Genomic DNA, 25,449 nt, shown 5'->3' with positions numbered 1-25,449 from the left:
TATCTTTTAAATTTTTCTGTTAACATCTATTAGCACTAGAAGTCCCAGAAATTTCGAGCTACCCCCTGAAGTCCTGAAAGAGGGTCAAATGACCCTTAAGCCCCCGTTACAAACTGCGATATCGCTAGCAATATCGCTTTAAAGTCACCGATTTTGTGACGTTGCAGCGATATTGCTAGCGATATCGCTGCATGTGATACTTACCTCCGACCGGCTCCCCCGTTGGTTATCGCTGATCGCGCGAGAAGCTGCTGGACCATTTCTCGTCGTCAGCTTCCTGCGGCGCTTCCTGCTGTGACGACGAGCGGCGCGTGGAGCCGGGCGGGAGGACGCAGGATCACCTGGTGTGACAGGTAAGTAGCGATCCCCGTCCCTAGCGATGTCGCTAGTGAGATCTGCCTGAGTGGCAGCTCACTAGCGACCACCTAGCGATTCATCAGCGATCCTGACCGCGTCATATCGCTGGTCGGGATCGCTGGTGAGTCGCTAGGTGTAATGGTACCCTTAGTCCAAACTGACAACTCTGATGGCTCCAATTAGCATCCTTTCATTTGTAAATGTGGCCATTGCCTGAGGAATCTGCAGGGGGCAATTATGTTGATCCACCTCAACAAAGGTCTTGTAAGAGAGTGTAAACAAAAGAATGTAAGCTTCTCCTGAGTGTGTCTGCCCAACCCCCAGCTGCATTGTCCTTTTGTGCTGTGGGGGATAAATAGGTGACTGCTTCACCTATTTTCTTCACAAGAAACAAAATGCAGAGAAGGCACACCATTCAACAGGCATTGGAACTGATCCTGAGCAACACCAACTACCAACTACCAGGAAAGATCTTTGAACAAATTATTAAACAACATGTATGTCAATACCTGGATAAGAATGAAGTGATTAAACAGAGTCAGCATGGGTTTGTAACTAATAAGTCATGTCAGACTAACTTAATTTCCTTCTATGATGGTATCACTGATTGGGTGGATCAAGGAAATGCTGTAGATATAGTATATCTTGACTTCAGCAAAGCATTTGACAAAGTATCTCATACAATCCTTATTGAAAAAATGACTAAGTATGGAATGGACAAGGCAACTGTTAGGTGGATTCATAACTGGCTTAGTGATCGGACCCAAAGAGTGGTCGTAAATGGCTGCACATCCAGTTGGAAGAATGTCTCAAGTGGGGTACCACAGGGCTCTGTCCTGGGCCCTGTATTGTTCAACATCTTTATCAACGATTTAGATGAAGGAATTGAGGGTAAACTGATAAAATTTGCTGATGACACAAAGCTAGGAGGGATAGCTAATACTAGAGAAGAGAGAGAGAGGATTCAAAAAGATTTAAATAAACTGGAGAAGTGGGCAGCAACTAACAGAATGGTTTTTAACAGGGAGAAATGCAAAGTACTACATCTGGGCAATAAAAATGAAAAAAGCATATATAGAATGGGAGGAATAGGGCTAAGTGACAGCACATGTGAAAAAGACTTGGGTATACTAATAGATCACAAACTGAATATGAGTCAACAGTGTGATGCAGCAGCAAAAAAGGCAAATGCAATTCTAGGATGTATTAACAGAAGCATACAGTCTAGATCACGTGAAGTAATTATTTCCCTCTACTCCTCTTTGGTCAGACCTCATCTGGAATATTGTGTCCAATTTTGGGCACCACATTTTAAAAAAGACATCAACAAACTGGAGCAAGTTCAGAAAAGAGCGACCAGAATGGTGACCGGTCTGCAAACCCTGTCTTATGAGGAAAGGTTGCAGGATTTGGGAATGTTTAGTTTGCAAAAGAGAAGACTGAGAGGAGACTTAATAGCTGTCTACAAATATCTAAAGGGCTGTCACATTGTAGAAGGATCAACTTTATTCTCATTTGCACAAGGAAAGACTAGAAGCAATGGGATGAAGCTGAATGGGAGGAGACACAGATTAGATATTAGAAAAAACTTTTTGACAGTTAGAGTGATCAATGAGTGGAACAGGCTGCCACGAGAAGTGGTGAGTTCTCCTTCAATGGAAGTCTTCAAACAGAGGCTGGACAGACATCTAACTGGGATGATTTAGCGAATCCTGCTTTGAGCAGGGGGTTGGACCAGATGGCCAGGAGGTCCCTTCCAACTCTACGATTCTATGATTCTATGATTCTTCTGACTCAGATGGAGAAGACTATCTTTTTTAATAATAATAATCTTTATTTTTATATAGCGCTAACATATTCCGCAGCACTTTACAGTTTGCACACATTATCATCACTATCCCCGATGGGGCTCACAATCTAAATTCCCTATTAGTTTGCCTTTAGAAAGTGGGAGGAAACTGGAGTGCCCGGAGGAAACCCACGCAAACACGGGGAGAACATACAAACTCCTTGCAGATGTTGTCCTTGGTGGGATTCGAACCCAGCTAACCACTGAGCCACCGTGCCGCCCTTTTTTATTTATTATTATTATTATTATTTATTTAAATAGCACCATTAGTTCCATGGTGCTGTACATGAGAAGGGGTTACATACAGATTACAGATATCACTTACAGCAAACAAACTAACAATCACAGACTGATACAGAGGGGAGAGAGGACCCTGCCCTTTCGGGCTAACATGCTACAGGATGGTGGGGAAGGAGACAGTAGGTTGGGGGGTTACAGCAGTTCCAGTGATGGTGAGGCGGTAGCTCCAGTATTGGTGAGGAGGCAGCGGGGATCACTGCAGGCTGTAGGCTTTCCTGAAGAGGTGGGTTTTCAGGTTCCGTATGAAGGATCCGAGTGTGGTTGATAGCCGGACGTGTTGGGGCAGGGAATTCCAGAGGATGGGGGCTATTCGGGAGAAGTCTTGGAGGCGGTTGGGTGAGGAGCAGAGCCTTGGGGGACTCCAACAGAGAGAGGGTGGGATGAGGAGGTAGTGTGGGAGTGGGAGATGCTAAATGTGCGGTTTGAAAGGTATGAGGAGATCCAGGATAGGGCTAGGTCTTTGATGCCAAAGGAGGAGAGTGTTATGAATGAGTCACCATAGGAGGCAAAAACAGAAATACTAGCCAGAAAACCAGAGAAGCTGGCAGCTATCGGATTGCAGACCCCTGAAACTAACAACAACAACTAGCAGTAGCCGTGGGGGGTTCCTACGGTGCCCTAGACCCCTCGATCACAGCCAGAGAACTACATAGCCTAAAGACAGAAAGGGAAATCTAATCTGCCCCAGAGCAGACCCCAAAGCAATAGGCAGCCCCCAACATATAATGACGGTGAAGCAAGATGAAAAAACACTCACACAGATAGAAAGATAGGCTGAGCAAATGATGGGGCCAAAGCTAACTAAATAGGACAGAATAGAAAAGCTGCTGTCTGCAATCCGCCAAAACCCTCTCAAAAACAAGAGCCAACAGACTGATAGGGAAAAAAGCCCTGAAGACGCTAGGCTTCAAAAAGACTATATCAGTACTCAGGTATTATCTGAAGACAGAGCAAAAAGGAATTCAGCTCACCCAGCAGGGAAAGGCAGAAATCCAGAAAAACAAGGCAAAACAAAACCAAAACATAAATGCAAAAAGTAGAGCAGAAAACTTAGCTTTTGAGGAGCAGGAATCAGACTGGTCTCCAAGAATCCCTCAGAGAAATCACCCGCAAGGCAGAAGGGCGTCGGCTGCCTTATATCCAGTCAGCAATCCCAGTCATCCAGTCATCATCATTCTGCTCAGGTGCTTTGTAATCAGCCTCACTACCTTCCTTCACCAGAAGAGGGAGTTCATCAGACCTCAATGGTGAAGGGGAAAATGAACTCACAACAGTACCTCCCCCTTGAGGAGGGGTCACCGAACCCTCATCCACGCCACCAGGGCAATCAGGGTGAGCCCGATGAAAGGCACGCACCAATCTTTTGGCATGAATATCAGAGGCAGAGACCCAGGAATTATCCTCCTGACCATAACCCTTCCACTTAACCAAATACTGGAGTCTCCATCTAGCCAGACGGGAATCCAGTATCTTCTCTACCTCATATTCCATGTTACCTTCAACTAATACAGGGTCCGGAGGTGCCACCCCAGGAACAACTGGTTCAATAAACCTCTTCAACAAGGACTTATGAAACACATTATGAATTTTAAATGTGACAGGAAGAGCCAAACGAAAAGAGACCGGATTAATAATCTCCAAAATCTTGTAAGGTCCAATAAATCTAGGCTTAAACTTAGGAGAAGCTACCTTCATAGCGATATTTTTTGATGATAACCAAACCATATCACCAACCTTAAACTGGGGACCAATGGTCCTATGTCGGTTGGAAAACCGCTGGGCCTTTTCCTGGGAGAGAGATAACTTATCCACCACTTTGTCCCAGATCTGGTGCATTCTCTCCACCACAGTGACAACACCTGGGCAGGCAGAAGGCTCCACCTGCCCTGAAGAAAATCGAGGATGAAACCCAAAGTTACAAAAAAAAGGTGACATCAAAGTGGCAGAACTAGCTCTATTATTTAAAGCAAATTCGGCCAAGGGCAAAAATGAAACCCAATCATCCTGATCAGCGGAAATAAAACATCTCAAATACGACTCCAAGGTCTGGTTTGTTCTCTCCGTCTGCCCATTGGTCTGAGGGTGAAAAGCAGAGGAGAAGGACAACTGAATTCCCAGCTTGGAACAGAAAGTCCTCCAAAATCTAGACACAAATTGAACTACTCTGTCAGATACAATGTTCTCAGGAATCCCGTGCAAGCGAACCACCTGTTGCAAAAACAGGGGCACCAACTCAGAGGAAGATGGCAACTTAGGGAGTGGTACAAGATGAACCATCTTAGAGAACCTATCACAAATCACCCAAATAACAGTCATTCTCTGAGAGACAGGCATATCAGAGATGAAATCCATTGAAATATGGGTCCATGGCCTCCTGGGGACCGGCAAAGGCATCAACAACCCACTAGAGCGAGAACAAGGTTTAGACCGGGAGCAAGTCCCACAGGACTTCACAAAATTCCTGACATCACAAGACAAGGCGGGCCACCAAAAAGACTAACTCACCAGATCTCTAGTACCAAAAATACCTGGATGACCAGCCAATGCAGAGCAACGAACTTCAGACATCATTCTCTTATTCCACTGGTCAGGAACATACAACTTTCCACTGGGACAACGCTCAGGTTTGTCCTCCTGGAACTCTTCCAGAGCACGTCTCAAATCGGGCGAGATGGCAGAAAGAACTACCCCTTCGCCTAAGATGGTAGCAGGCTTGGTCACCACAGGAGAATCAGCAAAGAAGCTCCTAGAGAGGGCGTCTGCCTTGACATTCTTAGTGCCAGGAAGAAAAGAGACCACAAAATCAAAACGTGTAAAAAACAAGGCCCACCTAGCCTGTCTAGGGTTCAAGCGTTTGGCCGACTCCAGGTAAATCAAATTCTTGTGGTCAGTGAGGACCACGACTTGGTGTTTAGCTCCCTCCAACCAATGACTCCACTCCTCAAATGCCCATTTCATGGCTAACAGTTCCCGATTCCCCATATCATAGTTATGTTCAGATGGAGAGAACATTCGGGAAAAGAAAGCACAGGGATTCATTTTATATGTTACAGGATCCTTTTGGGACAAAACAGCTCCTGCACCAATCTCAGAAGCGTCCACCTCTACCTGGCACGGGAGTGAGACATCAGGTTGCCGCAAAACCGGGGCAGAAGTGAATCTTCGCTTCAGCTCCTGAAAGGAAGAAACAGCCTGCGGAGACCAATTCAATACATCAGCACCCTTTTTAGTCAGATCAGTCAATGGCTTGGCAATACTAGAAAATGTTGCTATAAATTTCCGATAAAAATACGCAAAACCCAAAAACTTCTGGAGGGCCTTCAAAGAAGTGGGCTGAACCCAATCATAAATGGCCTGTACCTTGGCCGGGTCCATTTCAATAGTTGACGGAGACAAAATAAATCCCAAAAATGAAATCCTCTGTACCCCAAAAAGGCATTTCGATCCTTTGACATACAGGGAATTCTCCCTCAAGATCCGGAACACAGTCCGAACATGTTCCACATGAGAATCCCAATCCTTGGAGAAGATCAAAATATCATCCAGATAGATAATCAAAAATTTATCCACAAAGTCTCGGAAAATGTCATTCATGAAGCACTGGAAGACAGAAGGGGAATTAGTGAGCCCAAAAGGCATCACCAGGTACTCAAAATGTCCCTCCGGAATATTAAACGCCGTCTTCCATTCATCCCCATGCTTAATGCGGATAAGATTATACGCCCCCCTGAGGTCAAGCTTGGTAAACCAGCAAGCATCTTTAACTCTGGAGAATAGATCCGAAATCAGGGGTAACGGATACTGATATTTAATAGTAATTTTGTTGAGGGCACGATAATCAATACAAGGCCTTAATGAACCATCCTTTTTGGCCACGAAAAAAAAATCGGCACCTAAGGGTGAAGAGGATGGTCTAATATGACCCTTCTCCAATGCCTCCTTAATATAGGATCGCATAGCCTCGTGCTCGGGTACAGATAAATTGATGAGCCGACCCTTAGGAAATTTACACCCCGGGCTCAGTTCAATTGCACAGTCATAACTCCTATGAGGAGGCAAAGACGCAGACTCATTCTCACTAAATACATCATAAAAGTCCGCCAAATAGTCAGGAACATCATGCGACTGAGGAGAGGTGGAAAAAACCGAAACCTCACTAAGGGCACACCGGCAACCCCAACTCACCACAGACACAGATTTCCAATCCAAAACAGGATTATGAATTTGCAACCAGGAAACCCCAGAACAATGGTATCATGCAAATTATGCAACACCAAAAATCTGCAATTCTCTTGATGTTCTGGGGCGACCCGGTCGCATTACCACCTGGGTCCAAAACTGAGGTTTATTTTTCGCCAAAGGAGTAGCATCAATCCTCCTCAAAGGGATAGGCGTCCGCAGAGGTGTCATCGGAAATCCACAACATTTAGCAAAATCCAAGTCCATTAGATTCAGGGCTGCTCCGGAATCCACAAAAGCCTTGGCGGAAAATGTGGACAGGGAGCAGATCAGAGTAATTGCCAGAAGAAACTTAGGTTGAACACCACCCACAGAAAACGTGTGTGCAAAATGTTTCTCTCGTTTAGGACAGACAGAAATAATATGTGAGGCATCTCCACAAAAAAAACACAGCTTATTACGCCTTCTGAACTCCTGACGTTGCACCCTGGACAAAACTCTATCACATTGCATAGGTTCAGACACTTGTTCAACAGGTGGCAACACCTCTCGTGCAGTCCTGCGTTCACGTAAACGCCGATCAACCTGAATGGCTAATGACATAGAATCGTCACGACCAGAGGGAACAGGAAATCCCACCATAGTATCTTTTACGGCTTCTGACAAACCCTTCCGAAAGAGAGCTGCCAAGGCATTATCATTCCAGGTAGTAAGGACCGCCCACTTTTGGAATTTTTGACAGTACAATTCTGCAGAATCTCGACCCTGGCTCAATGCCAACAGGGTCTTTTCAGCCTGATCAATGGCATTAAGTTCGTCATACAACAACCCCAAGGCTTCAAAAAATGCGTTCACATTAGTCAGAATAGGATCATCTGGTTTCAAAGAAAACGCCCAATCCTGGGGATCGCCACGCAGCAAAGAGATGACAACTTTAACCTGCTGCGCGGAGCTCCCTGACGAGTTAGGCTTCAAGGCAAAAAATAATTTGCAATTATTTTTTAAATTCAAAAATTTAGACCGATCCCCAAAAAACACATCAGGAGTAGGGATCTTTGGTTCAGCAGCATGTGAATGAGCAAGGTAGGCGGAAATTCCCCGCACTTCTGCAGCGAGCTGCTCCACACGATCAGATAATTGCTTTATCTCCATTGAGAGAAAAAAAAATTCCTCCTACAGCCTCAGAGATATAGAGGAAAGAATATACACACTTTTTTTTTTTTTTTTTTACAATTCTTTCCTGCTATTGAGTACCCTAGGATCTGCGGTATGGCGGGTGATTCTGTTATGAATGAGTCACCATAGGAGGCAAAAACAGAAATACTAGCTAAGTCCAGAAAACCAGAGAAGTTGGCAGCTATCGGATTGCAGACCCCTGAACCTAACAACAATAACTAGCAGTAGCCGTGGGGGGTTCCTACGGTGCCCTAGACCCCTCGATCACAGCCAGAGAACTACATAGCCTAAAGACAGAAAGGGAAATCTAAACTGCCCCAGAGCAGACCCCAAAGCAATAGGCAGCCCCCAACATATAATGACGGTGAAGCAAGATTAAAAAACACTCACACAGATAGAAAAATAGGCTGAGCAAATGATGGGGCCAAAGCTAACTAAATAGGACAGAATAGAAAAGCTGCTGTCTGCAATCCGCCAAAACCCTCTCAAAAACAAGAGCCAACAGACTGATAGGGAAAAAAGCCCTGAAGACGCTAAGCTTCAAAAAGACTATATCAGTACTCAGGTATTATCTGAAGACAGAGCAAAAAGGAATTCAGCTCACCCAGCAGGGAAAGGCAGAAATCCAGAAAAACAAGGCAAAACAAAACCAAAACACAAATGCAAAAAGTAGAGCAGAAAACTTAGCTTTTGAGGAGCAGGAATCAGACTGGTCTCCAAGAATCCCTCAGAGAAATCACCCGCAAGGCAGAAGGGTGTCGGCTGCCTTATATCCAGTCAGCAATCCCAGTCACCCAGTCATCATCATTCTGCTCAGGTGCTTTGTAATCAGCCTCACTACCTTCCTTCACCAGAAGAGGGAGTTCATCAGACCTCAATGGTGAAGGGGAAAATGAACTCACAACAGGAGAGGATCTGTAGTAGGAGGCAGTGGTCAACTGTGTCAAAAGCAGAGGACAGGTCTAGAAGCAGGAGTATAGAATATTGTCCATTTGCTTTGGCTGTAAGTAGATCATTAGTGATTTTGGTCAGGGCTGTCTCAGTAGAACCAAAACAAAATGTTAATTTGAAATTATTTATCTTGCAGATGATGAGACTCCTCCTCTACCAAAAAAGAGAGCTCGATTGGCGACTGAGCCAACAGAGACTGCAAAAGATGGCACAGTGTGGCGTGAAGTACAAGTGGGGAAACGTCTCCATTTCACCCCAATAGAACCATACCCTACAGATGCAGGTGGATTGGTTCATGGGTCTCCCGGAACTAATGGCATTTATTTCAGTCATTATCTTGCGGGGGGTGACCAAGGTTCCATCACTACGTGACAGCTGGTCAGCAAACCTGGCAAACCCAAGGATCATTGCAACTATGGCCCAAAACCGCTTCCAAGACATCATGCAACACCTACGCTTTGATGACATGTTCACATGCAGTGAGCGAGCGGAGACCGATAAGTTTGCTGCAATCTCCGATGTGTGGAGATCGTTTGTCACCAACTGCATCGCATCCTACAACCCTGGTCGACACATCACTATTGATGAACAGCTTTTCCCGTCAAAGACTCGCTGCTGTTTTCTGCAATACATTGCAACAAAACCAGACAAGTTTGGCCTCAAGTTTGGGTGGCTTGCGACTTGAAATCAAAGTACATCTGTAATGTCCTCCCATACCTTGGCAAGGACCCCAGTCGTCCCAGCGGGGAGAGACTGTCCGAAACTGTAGTGATGAGGCTGATGGAACCATTCATGGACAAGGGCAGAACTGTAACTGCAGACAATTTCTTTACATCATTGTCACTTGCACAACGACTGCTTAGCCGGAAAACCACTATCCTCGGCACAGTCAACAAAAGTCGCCGGGAAATTCCGCAATCTGCTAGACAGATGGACCGCACTGAATTCACCACTCAGGTGTTTTCAACCACTGGTGACACACTGACAGTGTATGCACCCAAACAAAAGAAGGCCGTCTACATTCTCAGCAGCATGCACAGCGTGGTTGAGACTGAGGATACCAACAAAAGGAAGCCAAACACGGTCACACAACACAACCACACAAAGTGCGGTGTGGATGTAATGGACCAAATGGTGCGGGAGTACAGCGTGCGTGCAAGAACACGGAGATGGCCAGTCGCCATGTTCTACAACATGATTGACATGGCTGCACTGAATGCGCATGTTCTTTATCAGGCATGCACTGAAGTGCAGGAGAGACGGGTGGATTTCCTGGTTGAGCTTGCAAACGAGTTAGGTGGCTCTCATGTGAGTGAAAAGAAGGCACGCAAGGAGAAACTCCTTCTGCAACAACCTTGCACACCCAGCCCTGGCAAAAGGGTGAAGTGTCAGGTCAACCATCGATGCACGAACAATTGTGCAACTGAGAGATGTGTTGACTGCTACAATTACACGAGTGGCAAATGTACCAGGGACATACCCAGGCAGTGCCAGGTATGTTCCGACAGTGCAGACAGACTGCTCGGTGAGTGCTGAAATGCTAGTCACACAAGAAGGATAGCATAGCAGTGTGACTGTGCACTATATGGTGGTACAGCCCCTCATAGCTGTGTGACTGTGCACTATTTGGCAGTACAGGCCCCTCATAGCTGTGTAACTGTGCACTATATGGCGGTACAGGCACCTTACAGCTGTGTGACTGTGCACTATATGGCGGTACAGGCCCCTCATAGCTCTGTGACTGTGCACTATATGGCGCTACAGGCCCCTCATAGCTGTGTGACTGTTCACTATATGGTGCTACAGGCCCCTCATAGCAGTGTGACTGTGCACTATATGGCGGTACAGGCCCCTCATAGCTCTGTGACTGTGCACTATATGGCGGTACAGGCCCCTTATAGCTCTGTGACTGTGCACTATATGGCGCTACAGGCCCCTCATAGCTGTGTGACTATTCACTATATGGTGCTACAGGCCCCTCATAGCAGTGTGACTGTGCACTATATGGCGGTACAGGCCCCTCATAGCTCTGTGACTGTGCACTATATGGCGGTACAGGCCCCTCATAGCTCTGTGACTGTGCACTATATGGCGGTACAGGCCCCTCATAGCTCTGTGACTGTGCACTATATGGCGCTACAGGCTCCTCATAGCTGTGGGACTATTCACTATATGGTGCTACAGGCCCCTCATAGCAGTGTGACTGTGCACTATATGGCGGTACAGGCCCCTCATAGCTGTGACTGTGCACTATATGGCGGTACAGGCCCCTCATAGCTCTATGACTGTGCACTATATGGCGGTACAGGCCCCTCATAGCTCTGTGACTGTGCACTATAAGGCGTTACAGGCCCCTCATAGCTCTGTGAAAATAAAAAGCATGGAGACAAATAACAGTTGTTCTTTTGTATATTTTTCAAACTGAAATTTCAGTCCTCTTGACTTAAGGGTATGTCACACTAAGAGATATCGCTAGCAATATCGCTATAACTAGTGACGTTATAGCGATATTGCTAGCGATATCGCTATGTGTGATACTTACCTACGACCCGCTCCCCCGCTGGTTATCGCTGATCGCGCGAGAACGTTCAGGACCACTTCTCGTCGTCAGCTTCCTGCGGCGCTTCCTGCTGTGAGGACGAGGACGCGTGGAGCCGGGCGGGAGGACGCAGGATCGCCTGGTGTGACAGGTAAGTAGCGATCCCCGTCCCCAGCGATGTCGCTGGTGAGATCTGCCTGTGTGGCAGCTCACTAGCGACCACTTATCGATGTACCAGCGATCCTGATCGCGTCATATCGCTGGTCGGGATCGCTGGTACATCGCTAAGTGTGACAGTACCTTTAGACACAAATGCTTCTGGTCATTACTCACAGCTGTACCTTGCTCTAAAATTTCTAATTCTCTATTTAAAATATATAAAAAATGATTCATCGTTTCAGTACTTTTTTGCTCAAATAAAACTAAACTAAATACAATATGTATAGTCTTTATATTATCAAATACAATAAACTGAATAGAAGTAACTATAAACTAAATGGTTAAACTCAATGGAAAACAACCTCCTGTGGTGCTACAGTAGTGGCCTTAATTACATAACAAAAGACGGTGAATATAGGATGTTAGGTAAAATCCTTCAGGTCATTCGACCTGTCTCTGGGTTCCAAAGGTAGAAATGTTAAATGACCCCTCTCTGGGACTTCTAGTGTTAGAGCTTTTTTTTTTTTTTGCAGTAAGAACTGTACAATCATTTTATTATACAGGAATACAATATATATATATATATATATATATATATATATATATATATACACACACATACAATAGGCTCAAAAAACAGGAAGAAAATTCAAGTGGGGTGAAAATGAGATTCCTCCATTCCTCCATTGTTTTTGGGGTTGTTTTCCTCCATTAAAAAAACACAGCCACACCTTGTTTCTCCTGTGGTGACGCTGTCAAGTTTTCTTAGTTTTAGACTGGATCCTAAATGATTAATATTGTGTAGATTACAAGAGTTCTTACTTCAAATATGTTGACAAAGATTAGAAGACTGACACCACTCTTATCCACATTAGTGTGATATTGCTACTTAGTCCTATTACAAGTTATATTATGACTTTTAGGAGTTTGCTCTTTACCAATATCCTACATACTGTATAAATGCACTATATTTCAGCCACAAATATGAGCTTTAAAATGTTTGAACCAAGTACAGACATTATTCCCTATCCATACGATGGGAATAATTTCCTGATTGCTGATGATTCTAATGGTCGGATCTCAACCGATCCCAAGAATGATGCTCTGTAGAGCCCCGTATGACCTCCACTTTATATATTCTCCATGGGACTGGCGGAATTAGCCAAGTACAGAACTCCGCTATCTTTGGCAGACTCAGAGAATGAATTGAGTGGAAGTTTGGTGCTCAACCTCAACTCCAATCAGATAGTGTTCTGCAGAGCCCCATTCTTGGGTTTGAGGGGGTGCCATTAATTGGGTCATCAACAATCAAGATGTTATCCCTATACATGAGATAATCTTCAGGACTTTTTAAAACCCTTTGATGTCAAGGGCTTTTTTTCATAATCTTAGAGGGATTGTCCCCCTGCTTAATTAGTTCAGTGGGCCATAATATAGAAACAATTGATGCTCACTTAATGCAGTAGCACTGTTCCAGTGATGTCCGGTATGTTTTTCTGGGTGAGCAACAATGTTGTATCACATGACCACTGCAGACAATAAGGGGCCTGCTGACGGGCTGCAGCCTTTTCTACTTTCTCAGAGTGGATGTCTGCTTTTATGGAATATAGATGAGCTGCAGCTGATCAGCAATCATTGACTGGTCACAATGTTCATGTGAAAACAAGGTCAAGTCATCCAACGGAAACAGAAGTGGTGACGTCAATGGAGCAGCACTACTGTAGGGGGGGAGTATCCATTATTAATTTCTATTTGGACATGAATTGATTAAGCAGGGGTTGTCCATTAGTGGATAATCCTGTTAATTTAGTTAGGAGTTTAAACTATAAATCAGAGTTCTTTCATTTATAGCTCTCCTGCATATGAAACTACTACTTCCAGCATGCAACTGCCAGGCCTTACATACAAGCTGTTTTTCCACAAGTTGGAGAGCACTAAATAGCTTCTAGTTTGCCACACATGTGTAAAGAGGTACGTGGATGCAACCGTGCAGAGAATGAGGACTCAGAAGTAACTTAACCAACAGATATTTACTTGATTAACATGGATATATAATGGTGCCTATGGCACAATATCAAGGGATAAAGCAAACAATGGAAATACAGTAAATTATTATACATTGAGAAAACAACAATTCGGCTATACTGAGTATTAACACAATTCTGTTTGCGCATTATTGTTCTGTTGTTACAAGTGAACGACTATTATCGCCAGGGTTGTATTGGACCTAATACTGTGGCAGAAGTGAGTCACAGTAGTATTGGGCCCGTTACCGTCATTACTCACTCTCTCTCTCTTAGGCAATACGAATCGTCATACAAGCCCTAACAGGAGTCACAAAGTTATGTCGTAAGTCACTTATGTCAGTTCGTAAATCAGTTATCAATCAGTCCCTTTGCACACCCGTTGCCCCGGCCGCTTTAGTCCCCTGAAGCTTTGCGCTAGTCCCCTTTGCACAGTATGTCTACACCGTAAGTTACAGCTCACATGAAGGTCCTTTTTCTGCGGCCTAGGTGTCTCCCTCTGCCCTGGCTCTGCACATTCAGCTCGGATCTCCCAGCTCTGGTCTCTCTTCTCCAGTTCTGATCACTCAGCTCTGGATCTGGTTACTCTTTTCTGGTCACTCGGTTCCTCACTCTGATGTGGTTACTTGGTCCTTCACTCTGATCTGGTTGCTAGGTACTTTACTCTTATCTTGTTATAAGCCAACTCAACTGCAACACACGTCCGTCCTGTCACAGGTCCAGGCACTGGCTCCTCTCTTTCTCTGCCATCCTGGGCCTTTTATAATTATTAACTGCACCACAGCTGTCACCTGACCTGGTGTCTCCTCCAATCTCTACCCCTCAGGAACCATGTTCTTCGACCTACAGTTCCTGCTGATGCACTTCTGGCTACTTTCTCTTGCTCTGCAACATTGACCAGCCGATAATGGTGCCTTCTTTCCGATACTCTATTAGGCCTCAAACTGTGGAAATCTCTAATTTGTTCATCTCTCTACACATGTACTTTCAGCCCTTTTAGGAAGCCATCCAGCAATAGATCAGATCAACAGCAGAATGCATGCAAATGTGTTTTCATTTTCTCCTGCCTTCCTTGCCTCTGGCACACTCTTATGTAGTTTAATGTGAATTTGTTCATTGGCCTACGGTTTACATAATGAACACTTTATAATAGTAGCCTGAAATAGAACGTAAACATTTAATGTGTAAAACTGGCTGCCCCAGAAGAGACCTGAACACTTGGAGCCTTTTTTGCTTTATGGGAAAAATAAAAATAAGTTAGAATAAAAAGATATAACGATATAAAAGATAATGGGTGTAGCTCCTGATTAAGTGGCACACAAGAAAGAAATGCACATGATGTAATATTGTGGCAATATATTATAACTATGTAAAGAGTAATATAAAGCTAGGAAAATCCCAGTATGTAGCCAGGGCTCCCGTATAGAGATTCTCATAGATGTTATATATAAACTAGATTATGGCCCGATGCTATCGCATCGGGAGGATGCGATAGCATCACACCTCTTGCCATGTTAACCCTCAACACACACACTCCTCAACACACACTCCTCTCACCTTTCACCATCTCCACTCACTCTTTCACTCCACATACGACCCCTTCTCTCACTCCGTCTCTCATACTCACGCCGTCATCGCCGCTGCTCCACGATCCCCGACATCTTCTTCCGCCGGCGCCATCCTGGATCCAGACGTTGTCCACGCCGGCGACATGTTCTTGCGGCGACGCCATCTTGAGTATCGTGAAATCCCGCGATAGTCAAGATAGCGTCGCCGGAAGAACAAGTCGCCGGCGTGGACAACGTCGGGATCCAAAATGGCGTCGGCGAAATCTCGCGAGTTTTCGCCGACGCCATTTTGGATCCCGACGTCGTCCTCGCTGGCGACATGTTCTTGCGGCGACGCCATCTTGACTATCGCGGGATTTCGCCGATCCAAAATGGCGTCGCCGCAAGAACATGTCGCCGGCGTGGACGACATCGGGATCCAAAATGGCGTCGGCGTAATCTCGCGAGATTTCACCGACGCCATCTTTTTGGATCCTGAGTCGTCCACGCCAGCGACATGTTCTTGCGGCGACGCCATCTTGAATCTCGCGGGATTTCACGAAATCCAAGATGGCGTCGCCGCAAGAACATGTCGGCGGCCTGGAGAACGTCTGGATCCAGGATCGCGGCGGCGGAGGAAGATGTCGGGGCAGCGACGATGACGGTGTGAGTATGAGAAACGGAGTGAGAGAAAGGAACGTATGTGGAGTGAAAGAGTGAGTGGACGTGAGTGGAGGTGAAAGGTGAGAAGAGTGTGTGTTGAGGCGGTGTGGTGTGTTGAGGGTTAACGTGCGTGTGTGTGTGGTGACGTCACCGGTTACAACTGGACGGAAGTTGTTACAACCGGAAGCTGGTTAGGGCATTTATTATTATAGATGATGAGGAAGAAGCCGTCTGTTGTTGGCGGTGATGGCGTGTAGAGGCTTCTTCAGCCAATGTAATAGATTTAGAGTTAGGGGATTCGTGTGTGAGACGACGGCGTTTATAAGCCTTAATCTTGTCAAGTCGATGCTGTTTTTCCTCAGGAGTCTCATTAGCACGGCGTTGTTTTTGTCGTAGTGCTAAAGCTGCTTTCCTTTCACTGGCATTGGCATACTGTGCATCGGTATTGAATGGTGGTATTGATAGGGCAGAAACAGATTGCTGATTAGTTATGTCAGTGAACGGCATATGGGATGAAGTGTAGCAGTAAATTGTTCCACATGCTGATGTGGAAGCATCCTGTTGTGAGTCTAATAATAATGATGAGGAAGAGGCCGTCTGTTGTCGGCGGTGACAGCGTGCAGAGGCTTCTTCAGCCAATCTTATGGATTTAGAGTTAGGGGATTCGTGTGTGAGGCGACGGCGTTTATAAGCCTTAATCTTCTCAAGGCAATGGTGTTTTTCCTCAGGAGTCTCATTAGCACGGCGTTGTTTTTGTCGTAGTGCTAAAGCTGCTTTCCTTTCACTGGCATTGGCATACTTTTTGTTATGACTCATGTTGGCACAGGTAAAGGAGTCTATTTGGCAGTTATCTGGCAGTGAAGAAGGCGTCCTGGAGTATTGTAGAGTAAACAGATACTAATTGACCCTGTAATTGCCCAGCAGTAGTTATGAAGTGGTAGTGGCAAATTGGCCCTGTAGTTAGACACCGGCAGAGGAGCAAGGCAGCAGTAGTTATGGCGGTAGAGGCAAATTGGCCCTGTAATTAGACACCGGCAGAGGAGCAAGGCAGCAGTAGTTATGGCGGAAGAGGCAAATTGGCCCTGTAATTAGACACCGGCAGAGGAGCAAGGCAGCAGTAGTTATGGCGGTAGAGGCAAATTGGCCCTGTAATTAGACACAGGCAGTGAACAGTCAGAGGAGCAAAGCAGCAGTACTTATGGCGGTAGAGGCAAATTGGCCCTGTAATTAGACACCGGCAGAGGAGCAAGACAGCAGTAGTTATGGCGGTATTGGCAAATTGGCCCTGTAATTAGACACCAGCAGAGGAGCAATGCAGCAGTAGTTATGGCGGTAGAGGCAAATTGATCCTGTAATTAGACACCGGCAGAGGAGCAAGGCAGCAGTAGTTATGGCGGTAGAGGCAAATTGGCCCTGTAAATTAGACACCGGCAGAGGAGCAAGGCAGCAGTAGTTATGGCGGTAGAGGCAAATTGGCCCTGTAATTAGACACCGGCAGAGGAGCAAGGCAGCAGTAGTTATGGAGGTAGAGGCAAATTAGCCCTGTAATTAGACACCGGCAGAGGAGCAAGGCAGCAGTAGTTATGGCGGTATAGGCAAATTGGCCCTGTAATTAGACACCGGCAGAGGAGCAATGCAGCAGTAGTTATGGCGGTAGAGGCAAATTAGCCCTGTAATTAGACACCGGCAGAGGAGCAAGGCAGCAGTAGTTATGGCGGTAGAGGCAAATTAGCCCTGTAATTAGACACCGGCAGAGGAGCAAGGCAGCAGTAGTTATGGCGGTAGAGGCAAATTAGCCCTGTAATTAGACTCCGGCAGAGGAGCAAGGCAGCAGTAGTTATGGCGGTATAGGCAAATTGGCCCTGTAATTAGACACCGGCAGAGGAGCAATGCAGCAGTAGTTATGGCGGTAGAGGCAAATTAGCCCTGTAATTAGACACCGGCAGAGGAGCAATGCAGCAGTAGTTATGGCGGTAGAGGCAAATTAGCCCTGTAGTTAGACACCGGCAGAGGAGCAATGCAGCAGTAGTTATGGCGGTAGAGGCAAATTAGCCCTGTAATTAGACACCGGCAGAGGAGCAAGGCAGCAGTAGTTATGGCGGTAGAGGCAAATTAGCCCTGTAATTAGACACCGGCAGAGGAGCAAGGCAGCAGTAGTTATGGCGGTAGAGGCAAATTAGCCCTGTAATTAGACACCGGCAGAGGAGCAAGGCAGCAGTAGTTATGGCGGTAGAGGCAAATTGGCCTTGTAATTAGACACCGGCAGAGGAGCAAGGCAGCAGTAGTTATGGCAGTATAGGCAAATTGGCCCTGTAATTAGACACCGGCAGAGGATAAAGGCAGTAGTTATGGCGGTATAGGCAAATTGGTCCTGTAATTAGACACCGGCAGAGGAGCAAGGCAGCAGTAGTTATGGCGGTACAGGCAAATTGGTCCAGTAATTAGACACCGGCAGTAAACAGGCATAGGACCAAGGCAGCAGCAGTTATGGTGGTACAGGCAATGCCAAGCGTCCGCACAGCAAGTCGGCGTGAGGTAAATGACGCAATTTAACGAATGCAAGATGGCGTTGGCGAAATCTCGCGAGATTTCGCCGACGTCGTTAACACCTCTTGCCATGTTAACCCTCAACACACCACACTGCCTCAACACACACTCCTCTCACCTTTCACCTCCACTCATGTCCACTAACTCTTTCACTCCACATACGTTCCTTTCTCTCACTCCATTTCTCATACTCACACCGTCATCGTCGCTGCCCCGACATCTTCCTCCGCCGCCGCGATGCAGGATCCAGACGTTCTCCAGGCCGCCGACATGTTCTTGCGGGACGCCATCTTGGATTTCGTGAAATCCCGCGATATTCAAGATAGCGTCGCCGCAACAACATGTCGCTGGCGTGGACGACATCGGGATCCAAAAAGATGGCGTCGGCGAAATCTCGCGAGATTACGCCGACGCCATTTTGGATCCCGGTGTCCCCACGCCAGCGACATTCTTGCGGGACGCCATCTTGGATGTCGTGAAGTCCCGCGATATTCAAGATGGCATCGCCGCAACAACATGTCGCTGGCATGGGCGACATCGGGATCCAAAATGGCGTCGGCGTAATCTCGCGAGATTTTGCCGACGCCATCTTTTTGGATCCCGATGTCGTCCACGCCAGCGACATATTGTTGCGGCAACGCCATCTTGAATCTCGCGGGATTTCACGACATCCAAGATTGCGTCCCGCAAGAACATGTCGGCGGCCTGGAGAATGTCTGGATCCTGGATCGCGGCGGCGGAGGAAGATGTCGGGGCAGCGACGATGACGGTGTGAGTATGAGAAACGGAGTGAGAGAAAGGAACGTATGTGGAGTGAAAGAGTGAGTGGACATGAGTGGAGGTGAAAGGTGAGAGGAGTGTGTGTTGAGGCGGTGTGGTGTGTTGAGGGTTAACATGTGCGTGTGTGTGGTGACGTCACCGGTTACAACTGGACGGAAGTTGTTACAACCGGAAGCTGGTTAGGGCATTTATTATTATAGATATCTGCTTTATTGAGGTAATAAAAAATTACAGGACAATGAGTTTCGACTCCTACACCCTGGAGTCTTCTTCAGGTCATTAAAAAAAGAGAAAAGCCTGCAGCACCCAGATTTCTGGTTAGATATAAAAGGGGATATTTCTCGAGAGAAAAGCCTGCAGCACACCCTAGATTTCTATGTAAAGAGTAAGCAAATGAGACTGCATGAAAAATGTCATGAAAGTTTCAAGAAATAATTGAATGCAAGACAATGAGTAGTGCTATCTCACAGCAATGGAATATAACTATGCTAGGCAAACATTTCATGATCAGTAGAGGTCTGACCTCTGGACATCATGATTTAGCACCCCAGCCCATTAGTATTTGTTGGGACTCGAGAAGTTAGACCTCCAATGATCATAAAGTAAAAGAATATCCTAGTGGTGCACTATTATTTTATAATATACATTTTTAACCTGCTTCTTTACTTCTTGTAGGAAGACACAGATTAGATATTAGAAAAAACTTTTTGACAGTTAGAGTGATCAATGAGTGGAACAGGCTGCCACGAGAAGTGGTGAGTTCTCCTTCAATGGAAGTCTTCAAACAGAGGCTGGACAGACATCTAACTGGGATGATTTAGCGAATCCTGCTTTGAGCAGGGGGTTGGACCAGATGGCCCAGGAGGTCCCTTCCAACTCTACGATTCTATGATTCTATGATTCTATGTCATAATCCCAGGAAGGTCTCGCGCAATTGACCGTATTTTCGTTCCAAGTGCGATTCTTTAACCCCTTCACCCCGAAGGGTGGTTTGCACGTTCATGACCGGGCCAATTTTTACAATTCTGACCACTGTACCTTTATGAGGTCATAACTCTGGAATGCTTCTATGGATCCCGGTGATTCTCACATTGTTTTATCATGACATATTGTACTTCATGTTAGTGGTAAAATTTCATTCAAATAACTTGCATTTATTTGTGAAAAAAACGGAAATTTGGCAAAAATTTTGAAAATTTCGCAATTTTCCAATTTTTAATTTTTATGCCCTTAAATCACAGAGATACGGCACACAAAAAACTTGATAACTAACATTTCCCATATGTTTACTTTACATCAGCACAATTTTGGAACCAAAATTTATTTTTGTTAGGAAGTTATAAGGGTTAAAAGTTGACCAGCGATTTCTCATTTTTACAACACCATTTTATTTTTAGGACCACATCACATTTGAAGCCACTTTGAGGGGTCTATATGATAGAAAATACCCAAAAGTGACACCATTCTAAAAACTGCACCCCTTAAGGTGCTCAAAACCACATTCAAGAAGTTTATTAACCCTTTAGGTGCGTCACAGGAATTTTTTTGAATATTTAAAAAAAAATGAACATCTAACTTTTTTTCACAAAAAAAATACTTCAGGTTCAATTTTTTTTATTTTACCAAGGGTAACAGGAGAAATTGGACTGCAAAAGTTATTGTGCAATTTGTCCTGAGTACGCTGATACCTGATTTGTGGGGGGGGACGACTGTTTCGGCGCATGGCAGAGCTCAGAATGGAAGGAGCGCCGCTTGACTTTTTCAATGCAAAATTGGCTGGAATTCAGATCGGACGCCATGTCACGTTTGGAGAGTCCCTGATGTACCTAAACAGTGGAAACCCCCTACAAGTGACCCCATTTTGGAAACTAGACCCCCCAAGGAACTTATCTAGATATGTGGTGAGAACTTTGAACCCACAAGGGCTTTACAGAAGTTTATAACGTACAGCGGTACAATTAAAAAATCATATTTTTTCCACAAAAATGATCTTTTCACCCCAATTTTTATTTTCCCAAGGGTAACAGGACCCTAAAAGTTATTGTGCAATTTATCCTGAGTATGCTGATACCCCACATGTGGGGGTAAACCACTATTTGGGCGCATGGCAGAGCTCGGAAGGGAAGCAGCGCCATTTGACGTTTTTGGCTGGAATTGAGATCGGACATCATGTCGCGATTGGAAAACCCCTGATGTACCAAAACAGTGGAAACCCCCACAAATGTCACCATTTTGGAAACTAGACCCCCTAAGGAACTTATCTAGATGTGTGGTGAGAACTTTGAACCCCCAAGGGCTTCACAGAAGTTTATAACATAAAGCCGTGCAATTAAAAAATCATATTTTTTCCACAAAAATGATCTTTTCACCCCAATTTTTATTTTCCCAAGGGTAACAGGACCCTAAAAGTTATTGTGCAATTTGTCCTGAGTATGCTGATACCCCACATGTGGGGGTAAACCACTATTTGGGCGCATGGCAGAGCTCGGAAGGGAAGCAGCGCCATTTGACGTTTTTGGCTGGAATTGAGATCGGACACCATGTCGCGATTGGAAAACCCCTGATGTACCAAAACAGTGGAAACCCCCCACAAATGACACCATTTTGTAAACTAGACCCCCCAAGGAACTTATCTAGATGTGTGGTGAGCACTTTGAACCCCCCAGTGCTTCACATAAGTTTATAACGCCCGGGCGTGAAAATAAAAAATTCGTATTTTTTCCACAAACATGATCTTTTAGTCACCATTTTTTTTATTTTTCCAAGGGTAACAGGAGAAATTGGACCCCAAAAGTTGTTGTCCAATTTGTCCTGAGTATGCTGATACCCCATATGTGGGAGAAGACTACTGTATGGGCACACGTCGGGGATCGGAAGGGAAGTAGTGACGTTTTGGAATGCAGACATTGATGGAATGGTCTGCGGGTGTCATGTTGCCTTTGGAGAGCCCCTAATGTACCTAAACAGTGGAAACCCCCCACAAATGACCCCATTTTGAAAACCAGACCCCCTAAGGAACTTATCTAGATGTGAGGTGAGCACTTTGAACCCCCAAGGGCTTCACAGAAGTTTATAATGCCAGGGCATGAAAATAAAAAAATCGTATTTTTTCCACAAACGATCAATTATTCCCCAATTTTTTTATTTTCCCAAGGGTAACAGGAGAAATTGAACCCCAAAAGTTGTTGTCCAATTTGTCCTGAGTAAGCTGACACCCCATATGTGGGAGAAAACTACTGTATGGACACACGTCAGGGCTCGGAAGGGAAGTAGTGACGTTTTGGAATGCAGACATTGATGGAATGGTCTGCGGGTGTCATGTTGCCTTTGGAGAGCCCCTAATGTACCTAAACAGTGGAAACACCCACAAATGACCCCATTTTGAAAACTAGACCCCCTAAGGAACTTATCTAGATGTGAGGTGAGCACTTTGAACCCCCAAGGGCTTCACAGAAGTTTATAATGCCAGGGCATGAAAATACAAAAATCGTATTTTTTCCACAAACATGATCAATTAGTCCCCAATTTTTTTATTTTCCCAAGGGTAACAGGAGAAATTGAACCCCAAAAGTTGTTGTCCAATTTGTCCTGAGTACGCTGACACCCCATATGTGGGAGAAAACTACTGTATGGACACACGTCAGGGCTCGGAAGGGAAGTAGTGACGTTTTGGAATGCAGACTTTGATGGAATGGTCTGCGGGTGTCATGTTGCCTTTGGAGAGCCCCTAATGTACCTAAACAGTGGAAACACCCACAAATGACCCCATTTTGGAAACGAGAACCCCTAAGGAACTTATCTAGATGTGTGGTGAGCACTTTGAACCCCCAAGGGCTTCACAGACATTTATAATGCCTGGGCATGAAAATAAAAAAATCATATTTTTTCCACAAACATGATCAATTAGTCCCCAATTTTTTCATTTTCCCAAGGGTAACAGGAGAAATTGGACCACAAAAGTTGTTGTCCAATTTGTCATGAGTACGCTGACACCCCATATGTGGGAGAAAACTACTGTATGGACACACGTCGGGGCTCGGAAGGGAAGCAGTGCCATTTTGGAATGCAGACTTTGATGGAATGGCCTGCGGGTGTCATGTGCGTTTGGAGAGCCACTGATGTACCTAAACTATTGAAACTCCCAACAAGTGACCCCATTTTGGACACTAGACCCCCCATGGAACTTATCTAGATGTGTGGTGAGCACTTTGAACTCCCAAGTGCTTCACAGAAGTTTATAACGCTCGGACGTGAAAATAAAAAAAATCATTTTTTTCCACAAAAATGATATTTTTGCCCCCAATTTTTTATTTTCCTAAGGGTAACAGGAGAAATTGGACACCAAAAATTGTTTTGCAATTTGTCTTGAGTAGGCTGATACCCTACATGTGGGGGTAAAACACTGTTTGGGCGCATGGCAGAGCTTGGAAGGGAAGGAGCACCATATGACTTTTTCAACTCAGAATTGGCTGGAATTGAGATCAGACGCAATGTTGCATTGGGAGAGCCCCTGATGTGCCCAAACAGTGGAAACCCCCAATTCTAACTCCAACCCGAACCCCAACACACCCCTAACCCTAATCTCAGCCCTAACCCTAGCCCTAACCCAAGCCCTAACCCTAGCCCTAACCCTAACCCTAGCCCTAACCCTAATGGAAAAATGGAAATAAATACTTTTTTTAATTTTATTATTTTTCCCTAACTAAGGGGGTGATAACGGGGGGTTTGATTTACTATTTATGGCGGTTTTTATTTTTGGCAGCTGTCGCACGCTAAAAGACACTTTTTATTGTAAAAATAGTTTTTGCATCACCACATATTGAGAGCTATAATTTTTCCATATTTTGACCCACCGAGTCATGTGAGGTCTTATTTTTTGCGGGACGAGTTGACGTTTTTATTGGTACCATTTTCGGGCACGTGACATTTTTTGATTGCTTTTTATTCCGATTTTTGTGACGCAGAATGAACAAAAACCAGCGTTTCATGAATTTCTTTTGGGGGAGTGCGTTTACACCGTTCCGCGTGCGGTAAAATTGATAAAGCGGTTTTATTCTTCGGGTCAGTACGGTTACAGCGATTCCTCATTTAGGTCGTTTTTTTATGTTTTGTCGGTTTTATGCAATGAAAACTATTTTATATAAAAAATAATTATTTTTGCATCGGTTTATTCTGCGAGCTATAACTTTTTTATTTTTTCGCTGATGATGCTGTGTGGTGGCTCGTTTTTCGCGGGACAAGATGACGTTTTCAGCGGTACCATGGATATTTATATGCGTCTTTTTGATCGCGCGTTATTACACTTTTTGTTTGGCGGTATGATAATAAATCATTATTTTTTGCTTCATTTTTTATTTTTATTTTTTAAGGGGTTCGCTAAAGTGGTTAACTAATGGGACAGTTTTATAGGGCGGGTCGTTACGGACGCGGCGATACCTAATATGTGTACTTTTATTGTTTTGGGTTTTTTTTTATTTTCAAAAAATGAATTTATTGGGGAATATTTTTTTTTTTTTTACTAATTTATTTGGCGATTTTTTTAAAATTATTTTTACACTTTTTTTTTTATTTTTTTTTACTTTATTACATAGTCCCAGGAGGGACATCACTGTCCTGTGACAGATCGTTGATCTGTCACATCACAGATCACTGTGACAGATCAGCAATCTGTCACAGGCATTGAAGAAGACTTCCTCTTGCCTGCGCTTTGCAGGCACTGAGGAAGCCAGCTTCCTCCAGGCCCCCGAAGGCCCCCGTCGCCATCTTGGATTCGGGGGCCTCGAGGAAAGGAGCCCCCCGCAGCAGCGCTGCACATTGCGCTGCCGTGGGGGGCTCACCGCTTCCCTTTAACTCCCTGTACACCGCGATCATGTTTGATCGTGGTGTGCAAGGGGTTAACGTGCCGGGTGTCAGCTGTGATTATCAGCTGACACCCGGCCGCGATCAGCGGCGCTCACCACGTGGGCGCCGCTGATCGCGGTAGACGTACTATCCCGTCCATGGGCATAGGGGCCCGTGTCCCATGGACGGGATAGTACGTCGGATGTCAGGAAGGGGTTAAAGCAAGGGACCGCACTCAGAAAATTACCATTCTATAGGGCCATGCACATATCCGATCTTTAACTTGGACAGAGTCTGAGGAAAAATTTGCAGCATGAACAATTTGCATCTGATATTTGAATCGTACTTGGCCATGCAAGTCTATGGGTTTGTCAAAAGATTTTCCCAGAATGACAGAATGGAGAAAACAGTGACTTTTTTTCCACCTTCTCCTCATTCAAGAAAATTGGATCACACTCTGATCAAACTATGTGATCAAACTATGATTACACTCTGAGCAATCTCTGATCATAAGGTGATTTGCATAATTGAATCAAT

At 45.1% G+C, this 25,449-nt stretch overlaps 1 protein-coding gene across 10 annotated transcripts in view; it reads right to left on the bottom strand.

Annotated features, from left to right (window-relative positions):
- TENM3 (teneurin transmembrane protein 3) overlaps nucleotides 1-25,449 on the bottom strand; it is a 1,679,324-nt gene that overhangs the window by 395,995 nt on the left and 1,257,880 nt on the right. The gene's annotated exons all lie outside the window — the stretch shown is intronic.

The sequence above is a fragment of the Dendrobates tinctorius genome, unplaced genomic scaffold, assembly GCF_039654945.1.
Source record: "Dendrobates tinctorius isolate UK_male_01 unplaced genomic scaffold, ASM3965494v1 ptg000008l, whole genome shotgun sequence".
Classification (NCBI taxonomy): domain Eukaryota; kingdom Metazoa; phylum Chordata; class Amphibia; order Anura; family Dendrobatidae; genus Dendrobates; species Dendrobates tinctorius.
This window is presented reverse-complemented; position numbering and strand designations above follow the sequence as displayed.